Source organism: Salvelinus namaycush, chromosome 3, assembly GCF_016432855.1.
Source record: "Salvelinus namaycush isolate Seneca chromosome 3, SaNama_1.0, whole genome shotgun sequence".
NCBI classification, from domain to species: Eukaryota; Metazoa; Chordata; class Actinopteri; order Salmoniformes; family Salmonidae; genus Salvelinus; species Salvelinus namaycush.
In genome coordinates this window covers 45,481,232-45,502,469 of record NC_052309.1, presented here as the reverse complement: position 1 = coordinate 45,502,469, position 21,238 = coordinate 45,481,232, and the positions used below count along the sequence as shown (strand labels likewise).

The following is a 21,238-nucleotide window of genomic DNA, read 5'->3' as shown; positions in this document are numbered from 1 at the left end:
AGTCAATCTCTCCTCCACTTTAAACCAGGAGAGATTGACATGCATATTATTAATATTAGCTCTCTGTGTACATCCAAGGGCCAGCCATGCTGCCCTGTTCTGAGCCAATTCTGAGAGTCCTTTGGGTGCCTTTTGGCATACTCCAAGCAGGCTGTAATGTGCCTTTTACTGAGGAGTGGCTTCTGTCTGGCCACTCTACCATAAAGGCCTGATTGGTGGAGTGCTACAGAAATGGTTGTCCTTCTGGAAAGTTTTCCTCTGTGAAGATGGGAGCTCTGGAGCTCTGTCAGAGTGACCATCACGTTCTTGGTCACCTCCCTAACCAAAGCTCTTCTCTCCCGATTGCTCAGTTTGGCCGAGCAGCCAGCTCCAGGAAGAGTCTTGGTGGTTCAATGCTGCAGAATTTTTTTGCTACCGTTCCCCAGATCTGTGCCGACACAATCCTGTCTCGGAGCTCTACGGAAAATTCCTTCGACCACATGGCTTGGTTTTTGCTCTGACATGCACTGTCAACTTTTGGACCTTATATAGACAGGTGTTTGCCTTTCCAAATCATGTCCAATAAATTGAATTTACCGCAGATGGACTCCAATCAAGTTGTATAAACATCTCAAGGATGATAAATGGAAACAGGATGCACCTGAGCTAAATTTTGAGTCTCATAGCAAATGTTCTGAATACTTATGTAAATAAGGTATTTCTGTTTTTGCTTTGTTATTATGTGGCATTGTGTGTAGATTGATGAGGAAATGTTTATATTTAATACAGTTTAGGCTGTAACGTAATAAAATGTGGAAAAAGTCAAGGGGTCTGAATACTTTCCGAATGTGTAAGTTACACATTTACTTTTGGTTCATATTGTTTTCATTTGCAAGCAAGCATATCAAGACATCCTCTTGTGTGTGTCTCTTGCGCACTTTTTGTTTAAGTATCTTTCTTGGAAGTTGTACATTCCACATGTTAACTTTCCTGCAGTTACCCCCAACTATAAGTGTCCACAGATGTGACAGGGAAAAAGGCTAAACGTACACTCCTGGCCTGTAAATTGATATTGAATTAGAACTAGGTTAAGGTTTGGGTTAAGAGTTTGGTTAAGGTTAGGGTTAAGCGTTTGGTTAAGGTTAGGGTTAAGCGTTTGGTTAGGGTTAGGGTTAAGCATTTGGTTATGGTTACGGGTTTTGTTAAGGTTAGGGTTAAAGGGACATTTATCAACTTCATATTCTTCATCTCCAGAACCACACCAACATCAACATATTTGAAAATGGCATGTTTCTATGTTTTGTAGGAAAAAGATAGAGAAAGATAAGTGTTTCCAATGACAACCAATTAGTAGGCAATGCCTACTGATAATTGGTTAAAAATCACAAGATGCACACCGATGTTGTAATTGGAAACAATTAAAGTGGTTTGTGTAAGTATTCACCCCCGTTGGGAATTTTTTCTATTTTGAATAACCAGGAATTAAAATAGATTTTTGGGGGGTTTGTATCATTTCATTTACATAACATGCCTACCACTTTGAAGATGCAAAATATTTTTTTTTGTGAAACAAACAAGAATTAAGACAAAATAAACTGAAAACTTGAGCGTGCATAACTATTCATTCCCCCCAAAGTCAATACTTTGTAGAGCCACTTTTTGCAGCAATTACAGCTGCAAGTCTCTTGGGGTATGTCTCTATAAGCTTGGCACATCTAGCCACTGGGATTTTGCCCATTCTTCAAGGCAAAACTGCTCCAGCTACTTTAAGTTGGATGGGTTCCGCTGGTGTACAGCAATCTTTAAGTCATACCACAGATTCTCAATTGGATTGAGGTCTGGGCTTTGACTAGGCCATTCCAAGACATTTAAATGTTTCCCCTTAAACCACTCGAGTGTTGCTTTAGCATTATGCTTAGGTCATTATCGTGCTGGAACGTGAACCTCTGTCCCAATCTCAAATCTCTGGAAGACTGAAACAGGTTTCCCTCAAGAATTTCCCTGTATTTAGTGCCAAGGGGGATGAATACCTTTGCAAGGCACTGTATCTTTCTCTATCTTTTTTGTTAGTGTGGTGTTGGAGATGATGAATATGAAGTTTCCCTTTAAGGTTAGGGCTAAGGATTTGGTAAAGCTAAGGGTCAGTTTTAGATTTTGGTTAGTCGTTTTACACGTCAGGAGTGTTGTTATAGCCCATCCCATGTGACAGGCTTAAATAAGTAAATCAAAATATGTTGTGAATACTGAATTTTGTTCATAAAGTGTGTTTTGTGATTGTGCTGCAAATCAGTGATGCCATACTGATTTTAAAATAAACCTCCTTTAGCCTAAGTCTTGATATTGTGTCTAATTAACCAATATGTACCCGGACTAACTATTTAGCAGTCTAACATGCTGACCACACTGCCCGCGTTGTGTGCGCGAGCGTTGCAAAATACATTTACACATGTTATTCAATCATTGCGTTTGTCAACAGGCGTCTGCGTAGCCAGGCGCTAAAATATAACTTCTATTTGTGACTCTTGACGCTCTGCAAGTCCCGCCTCTCCCATCTCCTCATTGGTTTTAAGGATATACCCATGTGGGTGATTGAAAGATGAACTGAGGTCCACACTCCAGTCGAGTTGTTGGTGGTAATGCACCTTAAAGTTGGTTGCCAACCGCCAGATAAAGTCCAAAGAAGAAGAAGCCTGAAGGAAGAGAGATTACTAGAAACGAACTCGGTTTACCCTTTTATCTGAGGATTAATTGTCGGAGTAGAGGACTCCGTAGAGGACATTTCAGGTAAAATAACAACCAAATGTTTATATCCCAGGACAAATTAGCTAGCAACAGCAAGCTAGCTAGCTAAATTGCCATACATTTTTTATGCTTTTCGACCTGTCCCCACATGAATATAGTTGATTCAGAGTTCGTTTTGATATTTCAATCTGCGTTTCCTAATCGCGTCTGGTGTGGGTGGACAAAATCAACATGCGAGCGAGCGGTCTGGTCAGCACGTAATGGCTTGGGGGTAGAAGCTGTTCAGGGTCTTGTTGGTTCCAGACTTTGTGCATTGGTACCGCTTGCCGTACGGTAGCAGAGAGAACAGTCTATGACTTGGGTGGCTGGAGACTGACAATTTTTGGGGCCTTCCTTTGACACTGCCTGGTATAGAGGTCCTGGATGGCAGGGAGCTCGGCCCTAGTGATGTACTGTGCTGTACGCACTACCCTCTGTAGTGCCTCACAGTCAGATGCCGAGCAGTTGCCATGCCAGGCGGTGATGCAACCAGTGAGGATGCTCTCGATGGTGCAGCTGTATAACTTTTTGAGGATCTGGGGACCCATGCCAAATCTTTTCAGTCTCCTGGGGGGGAAAAGGTTATGTTGTGCCCTCTTCACGACTGTCTTGCTGTGTTTGGACCGTGATAGTTCGTTGGTGATGTGGACACCAAGGAACTTGAAATTCTTGACCCTTTCCACTGCAGCCCCGTTTATGTTAATTGGGGGTCCTGTTCGGCCCGCCTTTTCCTGTAGTCCACGACCACATGTATGGCATTGTGTGGGCAAGCGTTTTGCTGATGTCAACGTTGTGAACAGAATGCCCCATGGTGGTGGTGGGGTTATGGTACGGGCAGTCATAAGCTATGGAAAAATAACACAATTCCATTTTCTCTATGGCAATTTGAATGCACATACTGTAGATACCATGATGAGATGCTGGGGCCCATTGTCGTTCCATTCATCCCCGTCATCACCTCATGTTTCAGCATGATAATGCACGGCCCCTTGTCACAAGGGTCTGTACACAATTCCTGGAAGCTGAAAATGTTCCAGTTCTTCCATGGCCTGCATACTCACCAGACATGTCACCCATTGAGCTTATTTTGGATGCTCTGGATCGACGTGTACAACAGCGTGTTCCAGTTCCCGCCAATATTCAGCAACTTCACACAGACATTGAAGAGGAGTAGGACAACATTCCACAGTCCACAATCAATAGCCTGATCAACTCTACGCGAAGGAGATGTGTTGCGTTGCACACCAGATACTGACTGGTTTTCTGATCCACAACCCTAACTTTTTTTTAAGGTACCTGTGACCAATAGACGCATATCTGTATTCCCAGTCATGTGAAATCCATAGATTAGGGCCTAATGAATATATTTAAATTGACTGTTTTCCTTATATGAACTGTAACTCAGTAAAATATTTGAAATTACTGCATGTTGCATTTATATTTTTGTTCAGCATATATAGAATGTACTGTTTAGTAAAAATGTATGAAATAAGCAACAGATATCATACTACTCATCCATACTGAGAAGGTGCCATCAAATGAATAATTGCGCTTGTTCCCCGCCATCCGTTCATTTTTGTAGACCGTGTCCCCTATTCTGATTATCAGTTGTTTTCAAACACACGTGGGTAAGAAAATACAATTCTCACCCTCAATAGCGTGCAGCGAATTCTGCTAGATGAAAAGTTAAAATGAGTATGACATCTTGGCATTTAAAGTATACTACATTTCACATACTATAAAACTATCTATTTTCGTATACGCAAAAAGTATTATTTTTAGAACGCATGTATGGGTATTCAGACACTGTCGCCCGCCCCAAAAAAATGAAATGGTGACATTTGCGTGATCTGTTTTCTATCGCTCATTTGCAAGGCACATCAATGATATCATGTCACCGTGTGGGACTGTGGGTCAATTAACTTTGTCAGAGTGGGCACCCTGAATCTAGTTTGTGAGCTATGCAGGCTACTGCCTGGGAAGTTCTCCCACTCAGAAGTACGAGATGGGGGCGCTGAAGGAGGGGTTCGCCCAGGGAGCCATACCAGAACCGCCACTGCATTGGTGAGTTGCAGCGATGAGACAAGATCTATTTTCTTAACTTCACAAACTTACATTTGAAGTGCTGGGTTCCTACTTACTGTGAGTTTAAAATGAAATCTCTGCTACAGAAGAGACAGGCTGGCAGTTGTTTCATCCGTGGCCTTTGTCAACTGAGACAGCTCGTGATAATGGAGAAATGCCCATCTCAATTAGCACCATGTCGTCTCAATTACATGCTCATTAAAAAAAGCAGCCAGAACAGGAGTGAGAGCTGCCTTTTTTGATAAGGTAAGAGAAAGGAGATAAGAACAGCAGACTGACATTTTCGTACAGAGGAGGAGGTATGACTCATCACAATCCTCCTCTTTCATGTTAGAATTTAATAATATAAAATTGGTTTGACAAGCAGGTTGGATGTTAAATGATGATTGCAGGTTATCATATTGGAAGATTGTAGGGGTCATGATTGAGGAATACGGAAAGGAATGATCCAACTTCTGGTTTATTATTTTAGTGTTTAGTTGTATAACTCCATTGCTTGTTTGTTACCTCTGCACAATGATATTCCCAGTAGTGAGACAATTTGAAAGTGTTCAGGGATGTCTTTACACTATATATACAAAATTATGTGAACACCCCTTCAAATTAGTGGATTAGGCTATTTCAGCCACACCCGTTGCTGACTGGTTTATAAAATTGAGCACACAGCTGTGCAATCTCCATCAAAAACCATTGGCAGTAGAATGGCCTTACTGAAGAGCACAGTGATTTTCAACATGGCACCGTCATAGGATGTCACTTTTCCAACAAGTCAGTTTGTCAAATTTCTGCCCTGCTAGAGATGCCCCGGTCAACTGTTAGAGCTGTTATTGTGAAGTGTAAAGTCTAGGAGAAACAACGGCTCAGCCGCAGTGGTAGGCCACACCTACTGTGTGCTGAAGTGCGTAGCGCGTAAAAAATCGTCTGTCCTCGGTTGCAACACTCACTACCGAGTTCCAAACTGCCTCGGGAACCAACATGAGCACAATAACTGTTTGTTATTCGGTTTCCATGGCCAAGCAGCCTCACACAAGCTTGAGATCACCATGTGCAATGCCAAGTGTTGCCTGGAGAGGTGTGAAGCTCATTGCCATTGGACTCTGGAGCAGTGGAAACACATTCTCTGTAGTGATGAATCATGCTTCACCATCTGGCAGTCCTATGACAAATCTGGGTGTGGCGGATGCCAGGAGAACGCTACCTGCCCGAATGCATAGTGCCAACTGTTAAGTTTGGCGGAGTAGGAATAATGGTCTGGGCTGTTTTTCATAGTTTGGGCTACGACCCCTTAGTTCCAGTGAAGGGAAATCTTAACGCTACAGCATACAATGACATTCTAGAGGATTCTGTGCTTCCAACTTTGTGGCAAGTATGGGTAAGGCCCTTTCCTGTTTCAGCATAACAATTCCCCAGTGCACAAGGCGAGGTCCATACAGAAATGGTTTGTTGAGATCGGTGTGGAAGAACTTGATTGGCCTGCACAGAGCTCAGACTTCAACCCTATTGAACACCTTTGGGATTGATGGGTTCTGACCTGAAATATTGTTAATCATCAGGTATCCTATGGAAAGGAGAAGGGCCACAGTCTGGTTTCTACACAATAAGTTAATGGTTATCTGTAGGAGGAATGTTTATGGTGGGGTCAATTAAGGTTGGATATGAGCCAGGGGCTTGGAATGTTACTAAGTAAGGGAAAGGCAATCACACAGTTGCAGTCACTGATAAACTTGGAGGTCTGTGGATTAGTGAGGATTGGGGGTCGAAGTTAGATCAGGTCAGGTCACAGTAAGGGGGAAGGAACCGTTTATTACCCACATCACTTAGCTTCCTGCCTAGCAATAAAGATGTTTAGAGGGAAAGAGGAGACTTCACCTAAATTGGGGTATATATACACTTGTGCTGGTGGGAACATGTGAATAAACTTGGTTTGAGCTTTAGAAATCGTCTATTCTGGGAGGATTGACGCTGGAGATGAGAAGCAGGTACAGGGAGTTAACATTTAATAAACAACGGACATGAAACAGAACAGGAACAACGTCTGAAAAGGGGAAAAATAACAGATATAGAGGGGGTAATCATCATTACGCAGCTGCGCGTGATGGTGACAGGTGTGCGTAATGAAGGGCAGCCTGGCGCCCTCGAACGCCAGAGAGGAAGAGCGGGAGCAGGTATGGCAGTATCCCCCTCTAGGGGCAGCACCCGGCATCCCACCTGGGTGAGCCTGACGGGCCGGCTGAGGCATGGGCGCTGGACAAGCTGACTGAGGCATAGAAGCCCGACAAGCTGGCAGAGCCGTAGGAGCCTGGTTAGCCGGCTGAGGCGTGGGAGCCTGATGATCCGGCTGAGGCGTGAAAGCCTGAAGGGCCAGCTGAAGCATTATGTGGGGTGGGTGCCTGCTTAGCCCACAGAGGAAAGAAGGCCTCTCGAGCCAGCTAAGGCGTGGAAGCCCGATGAGCAAGCTGAGGCACCCCCAGTTCCATCGGCGACCCGGACCCGATGTCACCAACCAAAACAAAAATAAAAAACTCCCTAATGCTTCCTTTAGGGGAGTCAGCATTCTGTGATGCTCGGCACTGGAGACAAGAAACAGGTACAGAGAGTGAACATTTAAAAAACAACGGACATGAAAAAGAACAGAAACAGAGTCTGGACAGGGGAAAAATAACAACATCAATGCTGACAATGGGAACAAAGTGAGGAGCAGACAGATAGATTGTTAATCAACAAAGTAATGGAGTCCAGGTGAGTCCAATATTGTGCAGCTGCGCGTAATGATGGTGACAGGTCTGCGTAATGAAGGGCAGCCTGGCGCCCTCGAGAGCCAGAGAGGGAGAGCGGGAGCAGGCGTGACATATTCTCAAATAAGTCCAGCCAGTATTGTCTTCCTTTGAATCATCCAGTGTCAATCAATATCACTGACTGGGCAACAGCCACGATTGTATGTGTATGGCATGCTGATGCTGAAGTGACTTTGTCACAAGGTGGCAGTAAAGCCTAATCAAAGTGGGAAGTCTGCACCCTGATCTACAACTGAACAAATTGAACAAAACTGTGCCCTGTGGTAGCAAAGCATAGCCAGAAAGCAACCTATAGTCTGCTCACTGTAAACCACACATTACATACATTTTTGGTCCTTTAGTAGACACTCTAATCCAGAGTGATTTACCGTCATTGTATTCAACTAAGGTAGATAAGCAAACCAGATCTCAGTCATTGCAAGTGAAACCTTCCTCAGAAAATTAGCTATCAACCACACCAAGAACTCTGTATCAATGCTTCACCACACAGTAACATACCTGCATTTCAACTGCGACTTTGATAAGTGAGAATACGTCAAGATGTCTTCTTTCAGATGATTCCCCACAAAAAAAATCATTATGTGTAGAGTTGCAAAGGGAGGGCATACAGTTGAAGTTGGAAGTTTACATACACTTAGGTTGGAGACATTAAATCTCTTTCTTCAACCACTCCACAATTTTCTTGTAAACAAACTATAGTTTTGACAGGTCGGTTAGGACATCTACTTTGTGCATGACATAAGTAATTTTTCAAACAATTGTTTACAGACAGATTATTTCAGTTATAATTCACTGTATCACAATTCCAGTGGGTCAGAAGTTCACATACACTAAGTTGACTGTGCCTTTAAACAGCTTGGAAAATGCCAGAAAATTGTCATGGCTTTAGAAGCTTCTGATTGGCTAATTGGGTCAATTGGAGGTGTACCTGTGGATGTATTTCAAGGCCTACCTTCAAACTCAGTGCATCTTTGCTTGACATCATGGGAAAATCAAAAGAAATCAGTAAAGACCTCATAAAAAAATTGTAGACCTCCACAAGTCTGGTTCATTCTTGGGAGCAATTTCCAAACGCCTGAAGATACCACGTTCATCTGTACAAGCAATAGTACGCAAGTATAAACACCATGGGACCACGCAGCCGTCATACTGCTCAGGAAGAAGATGCGTTCTGTCTCTTAGAGATGAACGTACTTTGGTGCAAAAAGTGCAAATCAATCCCAGAACAACAGCAAAGGACCTTGTGAAGATGCTGGAGGAAACAGGTACAAAAGTATCTATATCCACAGTAAAACTAATCCTATATCGACATAACCTGAAAGGCCGCTCAGCATGGTAGAAGCCACCGCTCCAAAACCGCCATAAAAAAGCCAGACTACGGTTTGCAACTGCACATGGGGACAAATATTGTACTTTTTGGAGAAATATCCTCTGGTCTGATGAAACAAAAATAGAACTGTTTGGCCATAATGACCATCCTTATGTTTGGAGGAAAAAGGGGGATGCTTGCAAGCCAAAGAACACCATCCCAACCATGAAACCCTGGGGTGGCAGCATCATGTTGTGGGGGTGCTTTGCTGCAGGAGGAACTGGTGCACTTCACAAAATAGATGGCATCATGAGGCAGGGAAATTGTGGATATATTGAAGCAACAACTCAAGACGTCAGTCAGAAAGTTAAAGCTTGGTCGCAAATGGGTCTTACAAATGGACAATGACCCCAACCATACTTCCAAAGTTGTGGCAAAATGGCTTAAGGACAACAAAGTCAAGGTATTGGAGTGGCCAACACAAAGCCCTGACCTCAATACTATAGAAAATGTGTGGGCAGAACTGAAAAAGTGTGTGCGAGCAAGGAGGCCTACAAACCTGACTCAGTTACACCAGCTCTGTCAGGAGGAATGAGCACGAATTCACCCAACTTATTGTGGGAAGCTTGTGGGAGGCTAACAAATACTAATTGAGTGTATGTAAACCTCTGACCCACTGGGAATGTGATGAAAGAAATAAAAGCTGAAATAAATCACTCTCTACTATTATTCTGACATTTCACATTCTTAAAATAAAGTGGTGATCGTAACTGACCTAAAACAGGGATTTTTTTCTAGGATTAAATGTCAGGAATTGTGAATAACTGAGTTGAAATGTATTTGGCTAATGTGTATGTAAACTTCAGACAACCTTCTAAATTTACTGCTAATTGAGGAAAGTTTTAGGAGTTTGGGGATTTTTTTTTACATGTAAAACATATAGAATAATAATAGAAGAATGTGAGAGATGTATTACATCTGCATATGCTAGATTTGTTTTGCACATTGCACCACAGACGCCTCCAGCCAACTCCTCCACACCTCCTTTCTCTCTAAATCTCTGATCTCGCCCTGCAGTTAGAATCCTGCTAATAAATGATAAGAGAACAGTGATTATGGGCCTAATGATAAAATGTAGTTTACTTAAGATCAATCAGGAAGGCTGGTCTGAATGCACGTTTAACTTCATCATAACATAATTCACTCTGTTTACTATTACACAGGCATAGTGGGAATTAATGCAAATGTATAATCATCAGCATAGCGTCTCGCTCTTCTCCTCTTCCTATTAGCCATGTGGGGAATGTCATTCATCTGTTTACCTTTAGCCTATTAAAGAATGGCACAATAATGCACATTCTGCATGCTTGCTGCTTAACCTATGGGCTCACTCTTGCAATTATCACTTTCCCACCTCTGTCAACCAATAGGTGTAAATCTTGGGATGTATTTAAACATCCTCTTACCCATGTTCTCTCACTTGCTGTTTTTCAGCAAAAGTCTTCGACAACAATCCACCTCCCCAGCACCACCAACTATAATAACCTTATGGCCTGTCATTGGAACTCCTTTCCCCTAACGGGGGGGGGGGGGTTTCGATGCCAGCTGCCCAGCAAAGGACTACCTGTCATTAGCATCTGGTTCGGAGGAGCATACCCCAAACTATTTAATAAAATTCCATATTGCATCCTGTCTCTGTTGTTCATTCAGTTAAAGCCTCTACTCGATTTAACTGCTGTTGCACACACACATACACACGAGCACACACACACAGCTGCATCTCACTGTGTGGTCTGTGGTAATACCACAAGTGCATGTCTGGGCCTGGGTCTGAACCTCTCTGTGTGTGCGTGCATGCATGTGTGTGTGTGTGTGTGTGTGTGTATGTACCTGTGTGCATCTGATCTCTGTGAGGAGTACTCAGACTGTATCTGGGAATTAAGAGTATGGCTCATTGCTGTCACAAAAACCAACCGTTCTTTTGTATTTTTTTGTAACAAGAATTTAAGCTTTCTGCCAATATCAGATATGTCTATGTCCTGGGAATTTTTCTTGTTACTTACAACCTCATGCTAATTCCATTAGCCTACGTTATATCAACCAACCCGTGGAAGGGACACCGATCCCGAAGTTAATGCGTTTGAGCCAATCAGTGGTGTTGTGGCAAGGTAGGGGGGTATACAGAAGATAGTCATATTTGGTAAAAGACCAAGTCCATATTATGGCAAGAACAGCTCAAATAATTAAATAGAAACGACAGTCCATCATTACTTTAAGACAAGATTGTCAGTCAATAGTTTCTTCAAGTGCAGTCGCAAAAACCATCAAGCGCTAAGACCCAGAGTTACCTCTGCTGTAGAGGATAAGTTCATTAGAGTTACCAGCCTCAGAAATTTCAGCCCAAATAAGTGCTTCACAGAGTTCAAGTAACAGACAGATCTCAATATCAACTGTTCAGAGGATACTGTATGAATTGAGGCAAAGAAACCACTACTAAAGGACACCAATAAGAAGAAGAGACTTGCTTGGGCCAAGAAACACGAGCAATGGACATTAGACCGGTGGAAATTTGTCCTTTGGTCTGGAGTCCAAATTGGAGATTTTTGGTTCTAACTGCCGTGTCTTTGTGAGACGCGGTGTGGGTGAACGGATGATCTCTGCATGTGTATTTTCCACCGTAAAGCATGGAGGAGGAGGTGTTACGGTGTGGGGGTGCTATGCTGGTGACACTGTCTGTGATTTATTTATATTTCAAGGCACACTTAACCAGCATGGCTACCACAGCATTCTGCTAGATTTTGTGCCATTGGCCTACACACTATACCCCATAATGTCAAAGTGGAATTATGTTTTCAGAAATGTTTACAAATTAATTTCAAATTAACCCCTTTGTTATGGCAAGCCTAAATAAGTTCAGGAGTAAAAATGTGCTTAACAAGTCACGCAATAAATTGCATGGACTTTGTGTACAATAATAGTGTTTAACATTTTTTTATGACTACCTCATCTCTTTACCCCACACATACAATTATCTGTAAGGTCCCTCAGTCGAGTAGTGAATTTCAAACAAAGATTCTACCACAAAGGTGAGGGAGGTTATCTAATGCCTCGCAAAGAAAGGCAACTACTGTTAGACTGCCATTTTTTAAGCAGACATTGAATATCCTTTTGAGCATGGTGTTATTAATTACACTTTGGATGTTGTATCAATATTCCCAGTCACTACAAAGATACAGGCATCCTTCCTAACTCAGTTGCCAGAGAGGAAGGAAACCGCTCAAGGATTTCACCATGAGGCCAATTTAATGGCTGTGATAGGAAAAAAACCTTGGATCAACAACATTTTAGTTACTCCACAATACTAACCTAAATGACAGAGTGAAAATAAGGAAGCCTGTACAGAATAAACATATTCTGTACAGACACTAAAGTAAAACTGCAAAGAAATGTACTTTATGTCCTGAACACAAAACGTTATGTTTGGGGCAAATCCAACACAACACAACACATCATTGAGTACCACTCTTAATACTTTCAAGCATGGTGGTGGCGGCATCATGTTATGGGTATGCTTTTCATTGGCAAGGACTAGGAGTTTTTTTAGGATAAAAATAAACAGAATAGAGCTAAGCACAGGGAAAATCCTAGAGGAAAATCTATTTCAGTTTGCTTTCCAACAGACACTGGGTGTCACGCCCTGACCTTAGAAAGCCTTTTTAGGTCTCTATTTGGTTTGGTCAGGGTGTGATTTGGGGTGGGCATTCTATGATTTTGTTTTCTATGATTTTGTATTTCTATGTTTTGACCGGGTATGGTTCTCAATCAGGGACAGCTGTCTATCGTTGTCTCTGATTGGGAACCATACTTAGGTAGCCCTTTCCCTCCTTTCAGTGTGGGAAGTTAACTTTGTTTGTGGCACATAGCCCTTAAGCTTCACGGTTGTTTTGTATTGTTTATTGTTTTTTGTCGGCGTCATCCTAAATAAAAGGAATACGCTGACCACGCTGCGCTTTGGTCTACTTCATTCGATGGCCGTGACACTAGGAGACAAATTCACCTTTCATCAGGACAAAAACTAAAACACAAAGCCAAAAATTCAGTGGAGTTGCTTACCAAGATGACATCACTACCTTGATTACTTCCACTTTATTTAGCACTCTATAGCCTCATTCATCAGGCACTATTACTTCTGTTTTCTTGTCCAGATGTTTCTCTTGTTTTGTATCACTCCATGTTCATTATTATTAAACTCACTAACTGCACCTGCTTCCAGACTCCCTACATCTCTGTTACAGAATGCTGCCTCAACAAATGGAAGCAGCAGATAATCAAGACATCTCCCAGACGGTCGGCGAACAGGGACACCTACTTCGCCAACACCACGACCAGCTGGCGCAACTGGGGACGGCTATGGATGAGGTCCTCCACGTTATTCCACGCCTTGACATTACCCAAGGGGCGTCACCTCCAACTAGCGGAGGATTCTCTACCACTAGTTGACCCAGCACCCTAGCTCATCCAGCAGTCCACCCAGGTCAGCGATGCCCGGTTGTCCCTCCCGGACAAATATGACGGGACTCTATCTAAATGCCGTGGCTTCCTACTCCACTGCTCCCTCTATTTCACCCATTAGATGGAAGCCCCCACCCCCAAGAGATCCATGGTTATTTCCCTGCTGACAGATGGGCGTTGGAGTGGACTACGGCTGTCTGGGAGAGAGGAGAGCTGGGTTCCACCAGAGGGCAGAGAGGGGGGTGAGTGCCTACTCCGACTACAGTAGGTAGGCCAGACCACTGCGGAGTACGCCCTCACCTTCCGGATAGTGGCCGTGCTGCATTGCTTGCTGTTTGGGGATTTAGTCTGGGTTTCTCTACAACACTTTGTGACATCAGATGATTTAAGAAGGGCTTTATAAATACATTTGATTGATTGATTGATCCATCAAGAAAGTCTTCCTCATAATTAGTGCACCCGTACACAAGATCATCCTCGGCCTCCCATGGCTCCAATGTCAATCACGGACTGGGCACTCGAATGCCGGAGGACCTGCTTTCCCTACCCCTGTGGTTCCATGTCGGTTGAGTGTCCTGTGGTTGCTCTTCAGCCTAACATCCCGGAGGTATACCAAGAACTGTGGGAGGTTTTCTCCAAGACCAGCATCACCTGTCTCCCTCCTCATCGTGCTCTGGGACGTAGGTGTGACCATTCTCCATGGCCTGGAGAGGGAAACCGCGCCTGCTACCTGTCCTCCTGAGCGGACCTACGTTGCTACAGGGATACGGGATCGGCTGTTGACCTGGGCGCACACAGCTGTCATCGCTGGACATCCAGGTTTCACCCGCACTAAAAGTGAAGAGAAGGGAGAGAAGAGAGAGGGTCAAATTCTCTTGTTCCACCCCATTCCCAGTCTCCTATGGCAATATCAGGAAAACATACTTTTAACTTATTTGTCTCTTCCATCAGGTCTTGTCAATGCGAATTAACTTCTCACGAGTCACCATCCCGGATCCGGGAGCACCCTCATCAGTAAAAAAGCTGACTAGCATAGCCTAGCATAGCGCCACAAGTAAATACTAGCATCTAAATATCATGAAATCACAAGTCCAAGACACCAGATGAAAGATACACATCTTGTGAATCCAGCCATCATTTCCGATTTTTAAAATGTTTTACAGCGAAAACACAATATGTATTTCTATTAGCTAACCACGATAGCAAAAGACTCAACCGCATATTTTCACCATTTTTTTACCGCATAGGTAGCTATCACAAATTCGACCAAATAAAGATATAAATAGTCACTAACCAAGAAACAACTTCATCAGATGACAGTTTTATAACAGATTTATTGTATAGCATATGTTTTGTTCGAAAAATTTGCATATTTCAGGTATAAATCATAGTTTTACATTGCAGCCACCATCACAAATCTCACCAAAGAAGCTAGAATAACTACAGAGATCAACGTGAAATAACTAAATACTCATCATAAAACATTTGTGAAAAATACATGGTGTACAGCAAATGAAAGACAAACATCTTGTGAATCCAGCCAATTTTTCAGATTTTTTAAGTGTTTTACAGCGAAAACACAATATAGCATTATATTAGCTTACTACAATAGCCAACCACACAACCGCATTCATTCAACGCAACGGTAGCGATAGCGAAAAAAACCAGCAAAAGATATACATTTATTCACTAACCTTCACAATCTTCATCAGATGACAGTCCTATAACATCATATTACACAATACATATATGGTTTGTTCGAAAATGTGCATATTTAGCGGTACAAATCGTGGTTTTACAATGTGAATACGTAGTCAAAATGCAAAAAAAATGTCCGGAGAAATCTTGGAGAGGCACCTAATCTAATCAAATAACTAATCATAAACTTTACTAAAAAATACATGTTGGACAGCAAATGAAAGATACACTAGTTCTTAATGCAACCGCTGTGTTAGATTTTTAAAAATAACTTTAGTACGACATACAGCTTACGTTATAGCGAGACAGCGTCCAAAATCAGGGCGAAAAATACGACTACACATTTTCGACAGAAATACGAAATAACATCATAAATGGTTCCTACTTTTGATGAGCTTCCATCAGAATCTTGTACAAGGGGTCCTTTGTCCAGAATAATCGTTGTTTGGTTATAGAATGTCCTCTAAATCTGTCGAATTAGCAACCAAAGCTAGCCATGTGGCGCAGGAGTGTCCAACTTCACCATAACGCAAAGTAAAGAAAATGCCGAAAAACGCAATAAACTGATATAAACTGATATAACTCGGTTTAAAATAACTACTTTATGATGTTTTTAACACATATATCAAATAAAATCAGAGCCGGAGATATCTAACGTCTATAACGAAAGCTTTTCAGATCGCAATCCAGGGTTCCTTCTCGCGCCTTGCTGAACAAAGGAAAAAGTGGTCACGTCATTCCAAGAGGTCTTGTTCGGCCTCAGATCAAGCTATACACCCCATTCCACCTCTCACTGCCTATTGACATCTAGTGGAAGGCGTATGCAGTGCATGTAGATCCATAGATTTCAGGCAAATTAATAGGATGGCCCTGGAACAGAGCCCCCGATTTCAGATTTTTCACTTCCTGACAGGAAGTTTGCTGCAAAATGAGTTCTGTTTTACTCACAGATATAATTCAAACGGTTTTAGAAACTAGAGAGTGTTTTCTATCCAATAGTAATAATAATATGCATATTGTACGAGCAAGAATTTAGTACGAGGCAGTTTAATTTGGGAACGATTTTTTACAAAGTGAAAATAGCGCCCCCCTATTGACAAAAGGTTTAGCTGGATAAAGAATGAAGTGATGATCAAATCAAGTGTTGCGTTGTGTCAATTTAGACGTTCCTGAGCGGGTCCTCCCTGGTTGTCTCAGTGGAAGGGACTTTCTCACCTTATCAGGATCCGTGAATTTGAATTCCCAGCTGATGACTGACTGACAGGACGTGTCGTTCAGGAGTTCCAACAGAAACTGCCACAACTGGATAGGACCCCCTCCTGTGGAAGCACAACCAAGGACATATACTGTTTATTACTTGAATTTGTTGTGGTTTGTTTCTTTGGGATTCATTCAAACAGTTACCATAGTCACCTTTTGACTACCAGGTAGTCAGCTATTGTGTTGAATTTTTGGGTAACACACACATACACACCTGTGTATCCCGCAAAAGCTACTGCTGGTATGACCGACTTGGCTTTGGTCAGGTCCGTGCGCTGAAGTAGTCTTTGAAGGTGCCCTTGACCGTGTGACCATGCAGCATGGCAGGGTAGTCCTCCAAGTCAAAGCTGTTGTAGGAGGGCACGCGCTGCAGGCTGCAGAAGGGGGAGTGGCTGCCCAGGACTGGGTTAGACGCTCACAAGCCTCTAGGCTTTCTACACTCTCAAAGGATTCTTAGCCTCCAAGTTTACCTGGAAGGAAAGTGTGGGATACCAGCCCCCCCCCACACACACAGTGTACTTTATGTTTGTTAGCTAGGGGGAGAGGTTAGTGGAGGAGTGGCGGAGCGAGGTCTGGGCCATCTCTGCCCAGGGCACGAACGCCGCCCTCTCCCCCGGCCAGTCCTGGCAATAAGACCTCAGAAACCTACCCACATCCTGGTTTACTCTCTCCACGGTCTCTCCATGGTGTGACCATGGCCGCTGTGGAACGGTTAAGGGTGTGGCTTACCTCTGGGCAGGTGCCTAGGAGCCTTACACTGGGCGCACACCGAGCAGGAGGAAACATACACCCTCACGTCCTCAGCCAAAGTGGGCCACCAGTACTTCCCACTCAAACAGCGCACCATTCGACCGATGCCTGGATGACCAGAGGAGGATGACGTGTGGGCCTAATAGATCAGCCGGTCACGGACAGCAGACGTACAGACGCCCAGCAGAACGTACAGACGCCCAGCGGGACACTGGAGGGGAGCGGGCTCTGCATGCAACACCTGCTCAATGTCTGGGTCCAGCTCCCACACTACCGGCGCCACCAGGCAGGAGGCCGGGAGAATGGGGGTGGGATCCATGGGCCGCTCCTCTGTGTCATACAGCCGGGACAGTGCGTCTGCCTTACAGTTCTGGGAACCTGGTCTGTAGGAAAGAGTGAAAACAAAACGGGTGAAAAACATGGCCCACCTTGCCTGGCGAGGGTTCAATCTCCTCGCCGCCCGGATGTACTCCAAATTGCGGTGGTCAGTCCAGATGAGAAAAGGGTGTTTAGCCCCCTCAAGCCAATGTCTCCATGCCTTCAAAGCCTTAACAACAGCAAACAGCTCCCGGTCCCCCACGTCATAGTTTCGCTCCGCGGGCTGAGCTTCCTCAAGAAGAAGGCACAGGGGCGGAGCTTCAGTGGCGTACCCGAGCGTTGAGAGAGCACGGCTCCTATCCCAGCCTCGGACGCGTCCACCTCCACTATGAATGCCAAATAGGGATCCGGATGGGCCAGCACCGGTACCGAGGTAAACAGAGCCCTCAGGTGACCAAAGGCCCTGTCCGACTCTGCCGACCACTGCAAACGTACCGGTCCCCCCTTCAGCAGTGAGGTAATGGGAGCCGCTACCTGACCAAAACCCTGGATAAACAGGCATTTCTCAGAACAGACATTTCTCAGCCTTGGCGTACAGGTCATGCTCCAACAGTCGACCAAGCACTTTGCACACCAGAGACACATGCTCGGCACGTGTAGCGGAGTATATCAGAATGTCATCAATATACACCACTACATCCTGCCCGTGCAGGTCCCTGAAAATCTTGTCTACAAAGGCTTGGAAGACTGATGGAGCATTCATCAACCCGTACGGCATGACGAGGTACTCATAATGCCCTGAGGTCATACTGAACGCCGTCTTCCACTCGTCTCCCTCCTGGATACGCACCAGGTTGTAAGCACTCCTGAGATCAAGTTTGGTGAAGAAGCGCGCCCTGTGCATTGACTCAATCGCCGTGGCGATAAGAGGTAGCGGGTAACTGTACCTCACAGTTATCTGATTAAGACCTCGATAGTCAATACACAGGCGCAGACCTCCCTCCTTCTTCACAAAAAAATAAACTCGAGGAGGCGGGGGAAGTGGAGGACCGAATGTACCCCTGATGCAGGGATTCGGAGACATATGTTTCCATAGCCACCGTCTCCACCTGTGACAGAGGATACATGTGACTCCTGGGAAGTGCAGAGTCTACCAGGAGATGTATCGCACAATCCTCCCCGTCGATGGGGTGGTAATTGAGTCGCCTTCTTTTTGGAGAAGGCGAGAGCCAAATCGGCATATTCGGGGGGAAATGCACACAGTGGAGACCTGGTCTGGACTTTCCACCGTAGTAGCACCTATGGAAACCCCTAAACACCTCCCAGAGCATTCTCGCGACCACGCCGTGAGAACCCTCCGTAGCCATGAAACAGTGGGGTCATGACAAGCTAACCATGGAAGGCCTAGCACCACGGGAAACGCAGGAGAGTCAATGAGAAAGAGACTGATTCTCTCCGTGTGACCCCCCCTGCGTCACCATGCCCAGAGGACCGGTGGCCTCCCTATTCAACCCTGACCCTAATGGTCGACTATCTAAGGTGTGAACTGGGAAGGGCATAGCCACAGGAACAATGGGAATCCCTAAACTATGGGCAAATGATCTGTCAATAAAATTCCCAGCCGCGCCTGAATCAACGAGCACCTTATGCTGGGAATGCGGGGAAAACTCAAGAAAAGTGACGAACAAAAACATGTGTGCAACAGAGGGCTCTGGGTGAGACTGGTGCCTTCTCACCTGGGGTGACACCAGAGTGCCCTGCCTGCTGCCTCGATCCCCAGATGAACCAACCCGGCACCGACCGGCAGTGTGACCTCTGCGTCCACAGATGGTGCCCGAGACGGAACCTCCCAACTCCATCGGAGCGGTGGTTCTGGGGGATGGAACCAACAGACCCCGATCTGGACGTCTGCGGAAAGCCAGCAGGTTATCCAGTCGAATGGACAGGTCCACCAGCTAGTCGAAGGTGAGGGTGGTGTCCCTGCAGGCCAACTCTCGACAGACGTTCTCGCGCAAACTGCAGCGATAGTGGTTCATCAGGCCCCTGTCGTTCCATCCCGCTCCGGAGGCCAGGGTCCGAAAGTCCAAAGCGAACTCCTGTGCGCTCCTCGTCCCCTGCCGCAGGTGGAAAAGATGTTCACCCGCCGCTCTGCCCTCGGGTGGGTGGTCGAAGACTGCCCGGAAACGACGGGTGAACTCCTCAAAGTGGTCCAGCACCGCATCTCCTTCAACCCACATGGTGTTGGCCCACTCCAGGGCTTTCCCCGAGAGGCATGAGACGAGGGCGGACACCCTCTCATGGCCAGAAGGAGCCGAGATGGTGGATCATCGCCTCTTGCTCCAGGACGCGCTCCTCGACCCCTATTCCAGGGGCACCTGCTCCTGCTGACTCCATATGGAGGGGGTGGAATTCTGTAAGCGGTGCGTAACTGGTGGCAGGGAAGTCAGACGTAGGAGAGCAGAACTAGGTAATATCCGGAGCAGTTTAATTGTAAAACCAACAGCATAACGAAATAAACAAACATGGGTACAAAACCCGACGCGCACCAGTAACATGTGCACAAGCACTTACAAGAAACAATTCCACACAAAGATATGGGGGGAACAGAGGGTTAACCTGTCTGGCTCTGGCGTTCCGCTAGCGGAACTCCTCCCACATTCCACTGAAAAGGCAGAGCGCGAAATTCAAAAGATATTTTTTAGAAATATTTAACTTTCACACATTAACAAGACCAATACAGCAAATGAAAGATACACATCTTGTGAATCCAGTCAACATGTCCGATTTTTAAAATGTTTTACAGCGAAAGCACCACATATATTTATGTTAGCTCACCACCAAATACAAAAAAGGACAGACATTTTTCACAGCACAGGTAGCATGCACAAAGCCAACCTAACTAACCAAGAACCAACCAAACTAACCAAGAAACAACTTCATCATATGACAGTCTTATAACATGTTATACAATAAATCTATGTTTTGTTTGAAAAATGTGCATATTTGAGGTATAAATCAGTTTTACATTGCAGCTACCATCACAGCTACCGTCAGAAATAGAACCGAAGCAGCCAGAGTAATTACAGACACCAACGTCAAATACCTAAATACTCATCATAAAACATTTCTGAAAAATTGATGATGTACAGCAAATTAAAGACAAACATCTTGTGAATCCAGCCAATATTTCCGATTTGTTAAGTGTTTTACAGCGAAAACACAATATAGCATTATATTAGCTTACTACAATAGCCTACCACACTACCACATTCATTCATCAAGGCACGTTAGCGATAGCAATAGGCACGTTAGCGATAGGGAATAAACCAGCAAAAGATATTAATTTTCACTAACCTTCATAAACCTTCATCAGATGACAGTCCTATAACATCAGGTTATACATACACTTATGTTTTGTTCGAAAATGTGCATATTTAGAGCTGAAATCAGTGGTTATACATTGTGCTAACGTAGCATCTTTTTCCCAGAATGTGCGGGTATTTTTATGACACTCCAACTATTCTGACCAAATAACTATTCATAAACGTTACTAGAAAATACATGTTGTATAGGAAATGATAGATACACTAGTTCTTAATGCAATCGCCGTGTTAGAATTCTAAAAATAACTTCATTACGACATCCAGCTTAGGTATAGTGAGAGAGTACCCAAAATCTGGGCGCAAACGACTAGTACAACATGTTCGACAGATATATGAAATAGCATCATAAAATGGGTCCTACTTTTGAT

At 44.4% G+C, this 21,238-nt stretch overlaps 1 pseudogene; it reads right to left on the bottom strand.

Annotated features, from left to right (window-relative positions):
* Positions 1-17,115, bottom strand: part of LOC120043890 — a 58,420-nt pseudogene extending 41,305 nt beyond the window's left edge.
* Between the last annotated feature and the right edge of the window lie 4,123 nt (positions 17,116-21,238).